Source organism: Arachis stenosperma, chromosome 7 (genome assembly GCF_014773155.1).
Source record: "Arachis stenosperma cultivar V10309 chromosome 7, arast.V10309.gnm1.PFL2, whole genome shotgun sequence".
NCBI lineage: Eukaryota > Viridiplantae > Streptophyta > Magnoliopsida > Fabales > Fabaceae > Arachis > Arachis stenosperma.
In genome coordinates, this window is record NC_080383.1 from 87,153,083 (window position 1) to 87,165,001 (window position 11,919).

Here is an 11,919-nt window from a genome sequence, read left to right on the forward strand (position 1 = left end):
CACCTCAATACCCTCACCCACATAACACACCTTTCAACTATCCAACCTTTCTCCCAACCTTTGAACATTCTCTTTCACCCAATTGTGAAATTCTCCAACCTTTGCCCCAAGAACAACAAGACATTCAAGAATTCTTCCAAGAGCAAGAAGGGTTCTGAAGAAACCAAGGGGAGTTTATGACTACTATAGCCAAAGCGGTGAACCGCTTGGCCTTACTACACTCAAGCACTCAAGACATCTCCCTTGAGGAAGGTGGAGAATCAACTAAGGAGTGTAGTGAGGAGGAGAACATGGAGTCTCAAGGAAAAGAAGAGGAATTAAGGCTTGAGTCACAAGAGGAGGAATGTAGAACTAGTGAACCAGAAGAGGTAAATGAAGAATTGAGGAAGTTTGATTAAGAAGTGGATTCCATCATCAATGATTTTTTTCTACCTTGGTCAACCCCTCAATGACCTTGAAGAACCCTTCCCTCTTGAATTCGAGAGAGATAGGGAAGATCTTGAAAAGAGTGGTGAACAAGAGGTGATCACCCAAGAAGTGGAGGCATTCATGCAAGAGTCCAAGAGAATGATTCCAACCCAAGGTCAAATTGAGTGGATAACAATATCCTCAAAGAGTTTCATCGGTCCACATCAATTTGTTATCTTGGAGATGAATCACCAACTTAAGGTGCTTCTTGGAGTGTTAAATGGTGAAGGAGTGGATGTTGGTTCCCGAAGAAGTTCAAGGCATAAGTGGTGCAACGTTTAATTAGGAGGAGTCCAACATTCAATTTGGTGCTTCAAAGGTACTTGGGGAGGTTGTTCATCCAAGTGCAAGAGCAAGAATCAACAAGGGGATGACCAAAAGACTAGAGTGTGGGATCCGAGTATAAAATTCATCAATCAACACTTGTGGATTCTAAGCACCAACTTGGAGTTGCCTAAGAGTTTGACGCGCTTCATTTGGGACCCTGGAGGCCCAATCAAGAGCAAACATGGGTGGCGACTCAAGGATGAGTGGAAGCATAAGCCACCATGACACAAGCTTCACTCAAAAAGTCCAACTTAAGGACTTTAAACCAAAGTGCTAGGTGGAAGACACCCTACCATGGTAATATCTTTCTATCCCCTTCTCCTTTTCAGCTCTTAATTCTTGAATAATTGGGTATGTTGCTTAGTTAGTTTAGTTGCATTTTGATGTTAGTTAGGTAATCTTAGTGGAATAATGTGTTTTTGGAGTTTAAACATGTTTTGGAGCTCGAAAATCTATTTTGGATGGCATGTTGGTGCCCTTAAGGCACTAAAAAGTTTTGCAGAAATAGAGTCCTGTGTGTACGCACGCATGCATGTGCGCACACACTTCCCCTGTTTGTTGCCATCTGTGCGCACGCACAGCCCTGTGCGCGCACACACTCCTTAACACCCAGTCTGTTCAAGGCACTCGCTATCTACCAGAGGAGATAGAGCACAAGGCTTATTGGGCCGTAAAAGAATGCAACTAGGATTGGGGGGCCGGAATCGAAAGAAAGTTACCGCTGGTGGAATTGGAGTGTCTTAGATTTGAAGCTTATGAAAATTCAAGACTCTACAAAGAGAGGATGAAAGCGGTGCATGATAAGAATATCAGAAGAAGAGAGTTTAGAGCTGGGGATCTTGTCCTTCTCTACAACTCTAGATTGAGATTGATGCCTGGAAAGTTAAGATCAAGATAGGAAGGACCTTATAGAGTGGAGAAGGCGGAGCCATATGGGATTTTTCACTTGAGTCATCCTTCAAGCCCCACAATCTTCAAAGTTAATGGTTATCGTCTGAAGCTATACCATGGAGAGAAGATGAAAAGCAACAAAGAGGTTGAGAATGCACCCGGAGGCGAAGAAATATGATCTCATGATCGTTCAACTTAAGGACGTTAAAGAAAAGTGCTAGGTGGGAGACACCCCACCATGGTAAGATCTTCCTTTTGTATATCTTTTGCATGTAATTTTTAGACTCTTTGCTTGCTTTTGTGATTGCTTAGTTTTAGAGTTTGTCTAGATAAGCTTGATTTTGTTTGACTTAGTTATGGTGTTCATGAAGATTTTCATTGATCTTGGTTAGGTTGGATTCTTAATTTTGAAGAAAGCACTTCGTTTTGAGTATTACATGAATTTTTGAGGGTTTTTGACCTTTTTAGCTTGAATGCCTGCCACGATTGTGTTGAAGATGCATTTCTTCATGTTTATGAAAATGAAAAAAAGGGGGGCTATCCACGCGCAAGCGTGGAGGACGTGTACGCGTCCATTGCACTTCTCCAGCTCTTGGTTGACAAACCCAAGAGTTATACGAGATTTGTGCCACCACTATGCCCAACGCAGGATCCCTATCACGCGTGCACGCTGCTTGACGCGTACGCGTCCTTTGCTGTTTCGCGCATCCATGCGTAAGCGTGGATGACGCGCATGCGTCCCTGCTTTTGTGTTGAAACTTGAATTCATAACAAAACAAGAAAACAAGTTACATTGCGTGTTTAATTCTGTGTTGAAACTTGACTTCAAATTACTTGTTTAATATTGACAAACTCATTTTTAAAATAAACACACATAAATTACTTCATATATCAATACTATAACTCCTAACAAAAAATATTTTTCTTTTAACATTCTTTTTCCAAAGACCAAGCCAAGAGGATGGATGCTAAACTTATGTTTAACTGCTCTAAAATCCAAACTAATACTGGTAAATATGCAAAATTAAATAAGAGAAAATCATAATTAACTGGTAAACTATCCTTGCTATATGGATCGAACTCAGTCAATAATACACAAAATAATCAAACAGCAATAATGTTTGCTACAACAATTTCAACCACAAAATTAATGAACTATCAAACAAGATCAGTTATCACATTCCCTGCAAAATTAATGAAGGACAAACTATCAAACAACAATAATGTTTGCTACAACAATTTCAACCACAAAATTAATGAACTATCAAACAAGATTAGTTATCACATTCCCTGCAAGATAATATAATTCTATTAGAGTTCAATCCAACAACAAAGTCGCATTTTCATCCACAACTTAAGATATAGTTTTATGGATGTCAGTTTGGTGAATACTAAATACTAAAATTTACATTCATCTTACAGTTGAATTATTTGACAACTGAAATGACAGAAAAAAAGGGGTTAAATGAAAACTCACATGAATTTGCAAAATTAGTAGAACATTTTTTGTCCCCTTCGTGATTATCATTAGTACTTTTTCCAGATGCTAAAGATTTGCGACTTACATCTTTAGCTGGTTGAGAACCAGATGATGTGTCTGTGCCTTCACGTTTCTTCCTGGCTTGCTCGGCCATAAGTTGCCACTTTGAGAGCATGTTGTCTCCCCCAACAGCAGCACTAGCAGCAACATTTGCTGCATTTGTCCTCATCTTGTCATCCTCTTCCTTGTTCACCTGCAGCTTACTAAATATTAATGAAAAGAGATTCCATGTAGATAATGAAAAAATATAAGAATGAGATAAAAAAAATCTTTGATGATTTATTGTGACCTTCATCCTTGTCCTTGTCACCATTAGCTCATGCATTACCATCAACCTATATTTTAAAATGGACTGAAATTAAGAAATAGGCACAGGTTTCAAATGCCGATAAGTGCAAAATACTCACATCATTTATTTCCAAAGCTTCTCTGCTTCTGCCTGTCTTTTCTCCCATTCCTCTCTTACTTTCTTATTTATTGTCATGATTTGTGGCTAAATATTTGAGGTGACAACAGTCTGATGTCTTGTCTTCTCAAAATCAACCTGCTAGTAGAAAAATTCTTGAAAGTAAGAAATTTTATTGAGTTATGAGAGAATATTCCTGCAAGTAGGTAGAGAACAACTAACCTGTTTTGACATTCTAATCAGGTTACTTATCAGTCCACGCATTCTTTCCTCTACACACTGAAATAAAACTCAGTTTGAATAAGTAAGATTACATGCAAACCTACTGTTATGAAAATTGAAATCTTAGTTGAATCTCACCAGTGACAAGCATCTCTCCACATCATTGTTCACATCCTTCAAGCCATACTTAAACACTGATAGTAATAACACAAAAGAACTGTCTGTAAGGCCTGGTGTGGCTAGTTTGTATCCATATAAGCTCAAAAGGAAAAATTAAAATAGATGGAGATAACACATGAAAAGGACACTTACTAATCTCAAACAATTTTTTCTGGAGTGAAATTTTCTGCAAAATCAGCCTTTCCGCTTCTTCTTGCACAGCTCTTCGAGTTGCTTCTGAAACCCGACTGTCCTCCTTGGGACCTGAAAATAACTGCTCTTAATTCATTGAAGCAATTCATCAAACATGTGCTATGTAAATCAGTAAAGCATCAACCGAAAGCATATCTACAAATCAAAATCGCGAAGCCAATGCAAATTTGTATACATGCATGTAAGAAAAAAATCGAAGAAATTTCATGAAGACCTTACCCCCAATTTCCGCTAACAAAGAGAAAATCAAAACCTAGCATTAAAAAAATAGAAGTAGTAACAATTAGCAAATACAAAATATGAGTAATTAAAAGAGGAGAATGTAGATTTGTATATAAACCTAGTTCAACCAAGATGGAGAAGGAGAAGCTTCACAGAGCACAACACAGTGGAGCAGGAAATTTTGATAAAGGAGATCACAGCTGGAAGAAAAGCGTTGATGGAGGAGATTGCCGCCAGTCGCCAGAAGAGAACGTCGTGGATGAGATCGCAGATCTCACGCTGTGATGGAGTTTCTTCTTGGTTCTCACATTGTGATGGAGTTTCCATAGATTGATTCAGCACAGTGTTTATTAGTAAAATATAAGAGTTAGGTTTTTAACTTTTTATATTAGTAAAGCAGATAATGAAATACTGCCGTTTAAAACCGCCAAATTTGCTAAAGAACCGCCGTTCCACAAGCAAAATTCGGGAGCCACACAAACCGCCTTAGTTTATCAATATAACGGTGGTGTTTTAAATTTGCCATTATATTTATGCCATTTTATACCAATTTTTTTGTAGTGTTAATTGGTAAATTTTAGACCAACAACAAATTTGCTCATCATTGCGTGTGATGATATTAAATTATAATTATTGATGATTAATGAGATTGAGTTATTCAATTAAGAATTCGTTAGAAGTGGTGGATTGATGAATTGCGGCTTGGATAAGAAAGTTGAGAATGCTTGATATGGAATTGGTAAGTTTTGGATTGAGTATGTAAATATTCTCCGACCAGCCTTGACTTCGCAGGCTGAGTTAGGAGTTGGTTATTTTGTATTTTTGACTATCTATTATCATTTTCTGTCTATTTATACTTATTATCTTTAGATTTCTTAGCACGTAAGTTATCTCGTTTCATGAGCATTGTGCTTTTATTTTATGATTTGTTTTACCTGTTTTTCAAGACTCCTAGTTAAATATTTTTATTATTATTATTATTATTATTATTATTATTATTATTATTATTATTATTATTATTATTATATTTACTTTTAGAAGTCGTAATACCTTATTATCTCAATCTTATGACTTAAGTATAACATTAAGTATGGTAGGTTGTTACATTTATTACCTTTTATTTTATTTAATTATTATTTATTTATTTTCTAAAATTATTTTTATTAATTTTACAATAACCACCTTTCTAATATATTTCTAACCATTTTCTTTAATACCTTTAACATAAAAGAAAAAAAATTAGCATAAGACAAATTAAAAAAAAAAAGAAAGAAAGAAAGTCTATGCAAAAATATCATACAAATTCAAAAAAATTCTTGCTTAAAAAGACATGTTAAAAATATAATAATTTATGTATTTTTTTATCCGCTTAAATTTTTAAGAAAAGCAATATAATGACATTTAAAAATCGCTAATAATGATGATTTTACCTTCTTAAAATTTTTAATAGTGATATTACCCAAGTCAAGATTTATGAAAATTACCTTATTAACTATTTTGAGCAATTTCACACGGTTGGAGTCCATATTCAATTTTTTGAGCCACTAAAATTGTACACATACTTATTGGTTCAATTTATAGTGATTATGATTAAGATAATTATGATAGATATGAATTTTGACAATATTTAGAAAATATACTTAAAATTGTGGGTTTTTTATTTTATAATACCTTTGATTTAAAAAATAAAAATAAAAAGTCATCAAATTAAAAAAATTGTCTAATAATAAAAAATATAATCTTATTGTCAATTATACTTTATAAATATTATCAAAATTTTATAACCTTAATTGATATAATCATACTCAATGTAAAATACACCTACTTAATACTTATTCCATATCAATATATATAGTAAATTATCAAAATTACACCTAATTTTTCAAAGGGACTAATAAAAATATCCTTAATTTTTGTATTTAATTAGGTATTTAGATATTTAATCTAAAATTTTGTAAAAATATTTATATAATTATTTAAAAATATATATAAAAAATTGGACTAAAATTTGATCTTTAAAATTACTTTTAAGAAAATCATTTTTGGCAATTGATAAAAAAATTGTAGAAAAATGTATTTGATGTATAAATAAATTTTAAAAATAAAAATGTTTTTTTTAGTTATGTTTATAAAAAAAATTATATTAAATTTTAATCTCTAAAATATATTTTAAAAAATATATTTAACATCATAAAAAATAAGAGATATTTTTGTACATATATTCAAAAATCAAAAATAATTTTAGTAGTTTATCCGAATACATATGAATGTGATATTGGGGTCAAAATTTTTTGGAACCAAGAAAAAGCAAAAGGTACCTTGATTTGAGTCCAGGGTCATCCTGATCCTGTTGGATTTGGATCCTCTAAAATTTGAATTTTAAAGTTTAATCTTTTATCATTGAATAGTTTTTTTTTCATATTTATTTTTTGTCTCACCTATGAAATCAATAGTAAGAAATCACATTTTACTCTCTAAAATAAAATTCAAACTTTAGAAGATTCAAATACAATCCTGTTATACTCATGCCTATCACAAGTCGTCCTCACAGGTGTTTTTTGAGCCCCACGCTCTCGCTGATGCTAACTCCTATTCTCCTGGGCCCTTTCCTCAAACTAATAACTAGTTACAATAAATCCTCTCTTTAATTTTCTAACTACTTCACATCTATCTATTATGTACAACTAACCAAGAATTCCTGAGGCCAAGAGTTTTCCAAGACTACAAGTCTATAATATTAAAAGAACAAAAAGAACATTCATAATTAAATGATTCGATTACACGATAAATAAAATATAAGTATTTATAGATATAAAAATATAATTTTTATAGATATAAAAATATAACTTTTTAAAATAATAAAAATATTGATAATTTAATTTAGATCAATTTAAAAAATAAAAATCGATATATTTTATTACTGTTTAAATCGAATGAAATATTAACAAATATTTTAGTTGTATCGTTAAATTTAAAAAATTCAAAATATCGGGAAAGTTATAAAAAATTGTACTTATTTTGTTTGCGTCAAGATTTTTTCCAACTACGTTTAATTTTTCATGTTTTCCGATTTTTCAAGATTTGCGTCAATTAACTCTCGCCTTCTTTATTATGTGTAAGTGACCAACTTTTCTTTTTTGTAATCATTTCAAATTTCTATATTCTACTCTTCTTTTCTTTTTAAATTTACTTTTTATTATTTAATTAAATTTAAAATTGGCCACTATTTTCTAAAAGGAATTTAAAAGAGCGAAGAGCAGAAATAGGAGAAAATAATTACCTAGAAGAGCGAAAAGCGAAAGTCTATGTATTAATCAAGTATTTTAATTTAGCGTACAGTTACTGTAATTAGAATAGTAGACAGTTTTAGATCTAAATCATAAGGAAAACAATAAACGAAAATTTTAAATAAGTGATGAAAGAAGATTTCAAATTAAAAGAATTAAAAGTTAAATATTCTTTGTACTCGTTACAAATTTAAAAAAATTTAAAGAAAATATTTACACACTTTTTTAACTATTAAAAATTTAGATTATTTTAGTTGTAAGTTTTTTTATAATAATACACATATCTTATGTATTATCTCGTTTGCAAACGAGATATAGTCAAATAAAAAGGATTATACTACATGTACATCAAAATCAATCACTAAAGTCAATTGTTAGTATAAAATACATGTTGAAATATAAATACACATTAAAAATAAATTAAATCACACATGTATTTATATATAAATATATTGGTAGCTAACTTTAATGATTGATTTTGGTATACAAATTAAATAGCATTTTTGAAATAAAAATATTATATATCTCATTTACAGTATAAACGAGATCAGATACTGTATAATCATTTTCTTTACGCTGTAAACGAGATATATAACGAAACCTAAAAATGTGAATAGTATTCAAAATACTTATTTCAGTAAATAAAATAATTAAAATATTTATTTAAAAAATCCAAATAATTAAGATTAATAACTAAAAACATTAAAATATTTTAAATACTGATCTGAACATACCTGAAATCCACTCAATGTTATATATCCATAAGGAAAAGTCTAGGGGGCCAGCAATTTTATTGAATTTTGGCCAGCATGTAACCAGCAGAGGAAGGTGAGCCATTGGATGAAATTTCACACCAATCTCACACTATCAAATCATCATTGATGGCTAGTTAATGGCTAACAATCACAAAAATTACTGGCCCCTAGCATTGCTCTATCCATAATCTTTAAAGTAGTAAGACGTCCAACTTCGAGGGTCCTATTATGATGAAGACATGATTTGGGATTTTTTAAAATAAATATAAGAATTATGGCTACATGCAATGATTTTTTTTAAATAAATATAATAGTTACCATTAATATATGCAAACATGAGAGTGTTTACGTTTTTGTCCATCATATTATACATCTTGCTTATAAAACAAAATAGATATACACATATTTTGTTTATATTATAGACAAAATAATTAAGTAACAAAATTTTGTTAAATAGATACGTTTAAAAAAGTTTAAAGGTATATCATTTATGAACAAGATAAGTAACAAATCACTATTAATGTAAACGAGATGTATGCGGCCAAATTTATCTCATTTATTGTACAAACAAAAAACAAAGAATAAGAAATTTGAACTCTCATCCACTAAAAAACCTTACATGACACTGATCCAGCCACATTGTATTAGTACTCCTAGCACTACAAAAAAATCATTAAAAATTGTCGAATTTATCGACAAAATTGATAAAAAAAATCTGACAATATATAATATTTTTATTGATAGATTTATTGTCAGATTAAATATTTTATTAATTAAAAATCCTAAGATTTGAGGGATCCATAAGATCATTGAAAGACAATCAAGCTTCTGTATGATTTGGTAACAAAAAAAAAAAAAAAATTGAATTAAATCTCAGCTTTAAGATGGAATAAAACCAACTGGTATCGTGTAAGAGAGAAAGGTGAATGCTACGATGAGGATGAAAATATTTTTCTACATTTGAGGAAAAAACATAGATTAAGAGGGTTCTTGCATGGTATAATATTTTTTAAAATTAAAATAATATATATTAACATTTTTATTAAAGCAAATACATAATAAAATATATTTTCACAAAAGCTGCAGATCTCAGTGTTGGATTTATTTGTTTATAAAACTGCAATCTATAAAACACTTCTCATAAAGTATATGCCTTCACATAAGTTTCTCACTAATAGAAAAATTTCTCATTCTCACAATAGCATTCACCGAAGAGAAATACTCCACTTACTACTATGTGTTAAATAAATATAATAACTATCATTAATATATGATTAGAACAGATGTTCATGTACTATGACAATGGTAGTCAAAATCTTTATGTGTTAATCACGTTTTTTAATTTGTTTATTAGGTTTGTTTTATTAACTTTTAGAATAAAACTCTACATCCAAATCATAACCTTAATTAAGTCTAACAAAATATTTTAAATTCATGCCTCTTCTTCCTTCCTTCTTCTCCTCCTCCTTCTCTTTTTTCGTTATTTTTCTCTTTCGTTATCGTCATTACCAACAATACTAACATTTTGTTATAATATTTTTATTGGTTCTAATTTTTTCTGGTGTCATTATTAAATAATTTCGGTTCATTTCTAAGTTTATTTGAGGTTCATTTGAATCCAAAAATAAATTGATGTGTTTTTGTTGATGGTTGAGTTTTTTTCCTACTTTTTTAAATTTGAACTAATTTCGATTCATTTGTGAATTAACTGAGTTTCACTTAATGCTGCTATTAAGTATTAACCAAATTTTTTATTCCTTAAGAAATTTTGGTTCATTTTTTAGTTTAATTTAGGTTCATTTAGTTTCATTTCGTTTGAATTTGCTGAAGTTGTTCATATGTGGTTGTTTAGTTAGTTTTTATTCAATTCTGAACTAATTAATTTCGGTTCATTTGTTAATTAACTGAGGTTCACTCGGTGCTGTTGTTAAGTATTGACCAAATTTTTTATTCCTTAAGAAATTTCGGCTCATTTCTTAGTTTAATTTAGGTTCATTTGGTATCGTTTTGCTTGAATTTGCTAAAGTTGTTCATGTGTGGTTATTTATCTGTTTAGTTAGTTTTTGTTCAAATCTGAACTAATTTCAGTTCATTTGTAAATTAATTGATTGATGCTACTATTAACTATTGACCAAATTTTTTATTCCTTAAAATTTTTTTATTCATTTCTTAGTTTAATTTAGGTTCATTTAGTGTCGTTCACTTAGCTTGAATTTGCTGAACTTATTCATGTGTGGTTGTTTAGTTAGCTTTTGTTCAAATCTGAACTAATTTCGATTTATTTGTGAATTAACTGAAGTTCACTTGATGCTGTTGTTAAGTATTGACCAAATTTTGTATTCTTTAAGAAATTTCGGGTTCATTTAGTTTTGTTTCACTTGAATTTCTCCTTCTCATCTTCTGCTCCGTCTTCTTCTTTTTCATCTTTTTTTTTTCATTTTCTCTTTCTTATTTTATTTTTTCAAAATTCTTCTTGATTTACTCTTTTGAGATGAATAAAATCAAGAAACAAAAAAGAAAATATCAAACAAAAAAGAGGAATAAATGACTCTAATAACATGAAAAAGAGAAAGAGATGAAGAAAAAAAAAAACGCAGTAACAACATCACCAATAGAAGAGGAGGAGGCATGCAAAGAACAAACGCAAAATGAAGCAGGGTTTCATTTGCATTAGTGAAGCGCATGTGTACATGCTACGTATAATAAAAGTAGTTTTTGTTGAGTTTAGGCCAACTCGATTAGACTTAGTTGCCAAAAATATTTGAATGTGTAGCAGCTCTCTAAATTTTATTATAAATTATCAAAAACAAAGTAATAAAACTATTGACATTTTTTATTTAGTTATTACCTTTTAGTTTTTCATTGTTCTTGGAGTGCATTGAAGTATACATGAGTTTTTTTTATTTGATATAAAAATAGGCAACACTTCAAAAATGTGGCAATAAATTAACATGTAAGCATGATTACAAAAAAGCGTGGCAACAAATTTATATTTGGACACGCTTTTAAAAGTGTGACAATAAATTTCATGCTAGACACACTTTAAAAGCGCGACAACAAGTTGAAGGCAATTGTTATGCTTTGAAAGCATGGCAATAGATCACGATTAACGGCCACATTTTTCCATAAAAAAGCATGGCATAAAAAGAAGCGTGGCAGTTGAGCAGAAAAAGCATGGCTATAAAAAACTGACCATGGCAGAACACGTGATCCCTTGAAAAGTGTAATAACTATATCTCAAAAAACATGACCAATTTTTATTCCCATGCTTTTCACACTTTTCGCTACATTTATCAAATGTGGCAATAAACTTATTTTCTTACGGTGATAATTGAATTTAGTTTATAATTCAAACTTGACTTATTTCGGATTTTCGAGTAAGTAATTTAAATTTTAAAGCTATAAACTTACTTATCATTTATTTATATA

The 11,919-nt window shown here is 30.3% G+C and overlaps 1 pseudogene; it reads right to left on the reverse strand.

Annotated features, from left to right (window-relative positions):
* Window positions 1-2,844: 2,844 nt before the first annotated feature.
* LOC130940059 (transcription initiation factor TFIID subunit 4b-like) lies at window positions 2,845-10,014 on the reverse strand (annotated as a pseudogene).
* Window positions 10,015-11,919: the final 1,905 nt, after the last annotated feature.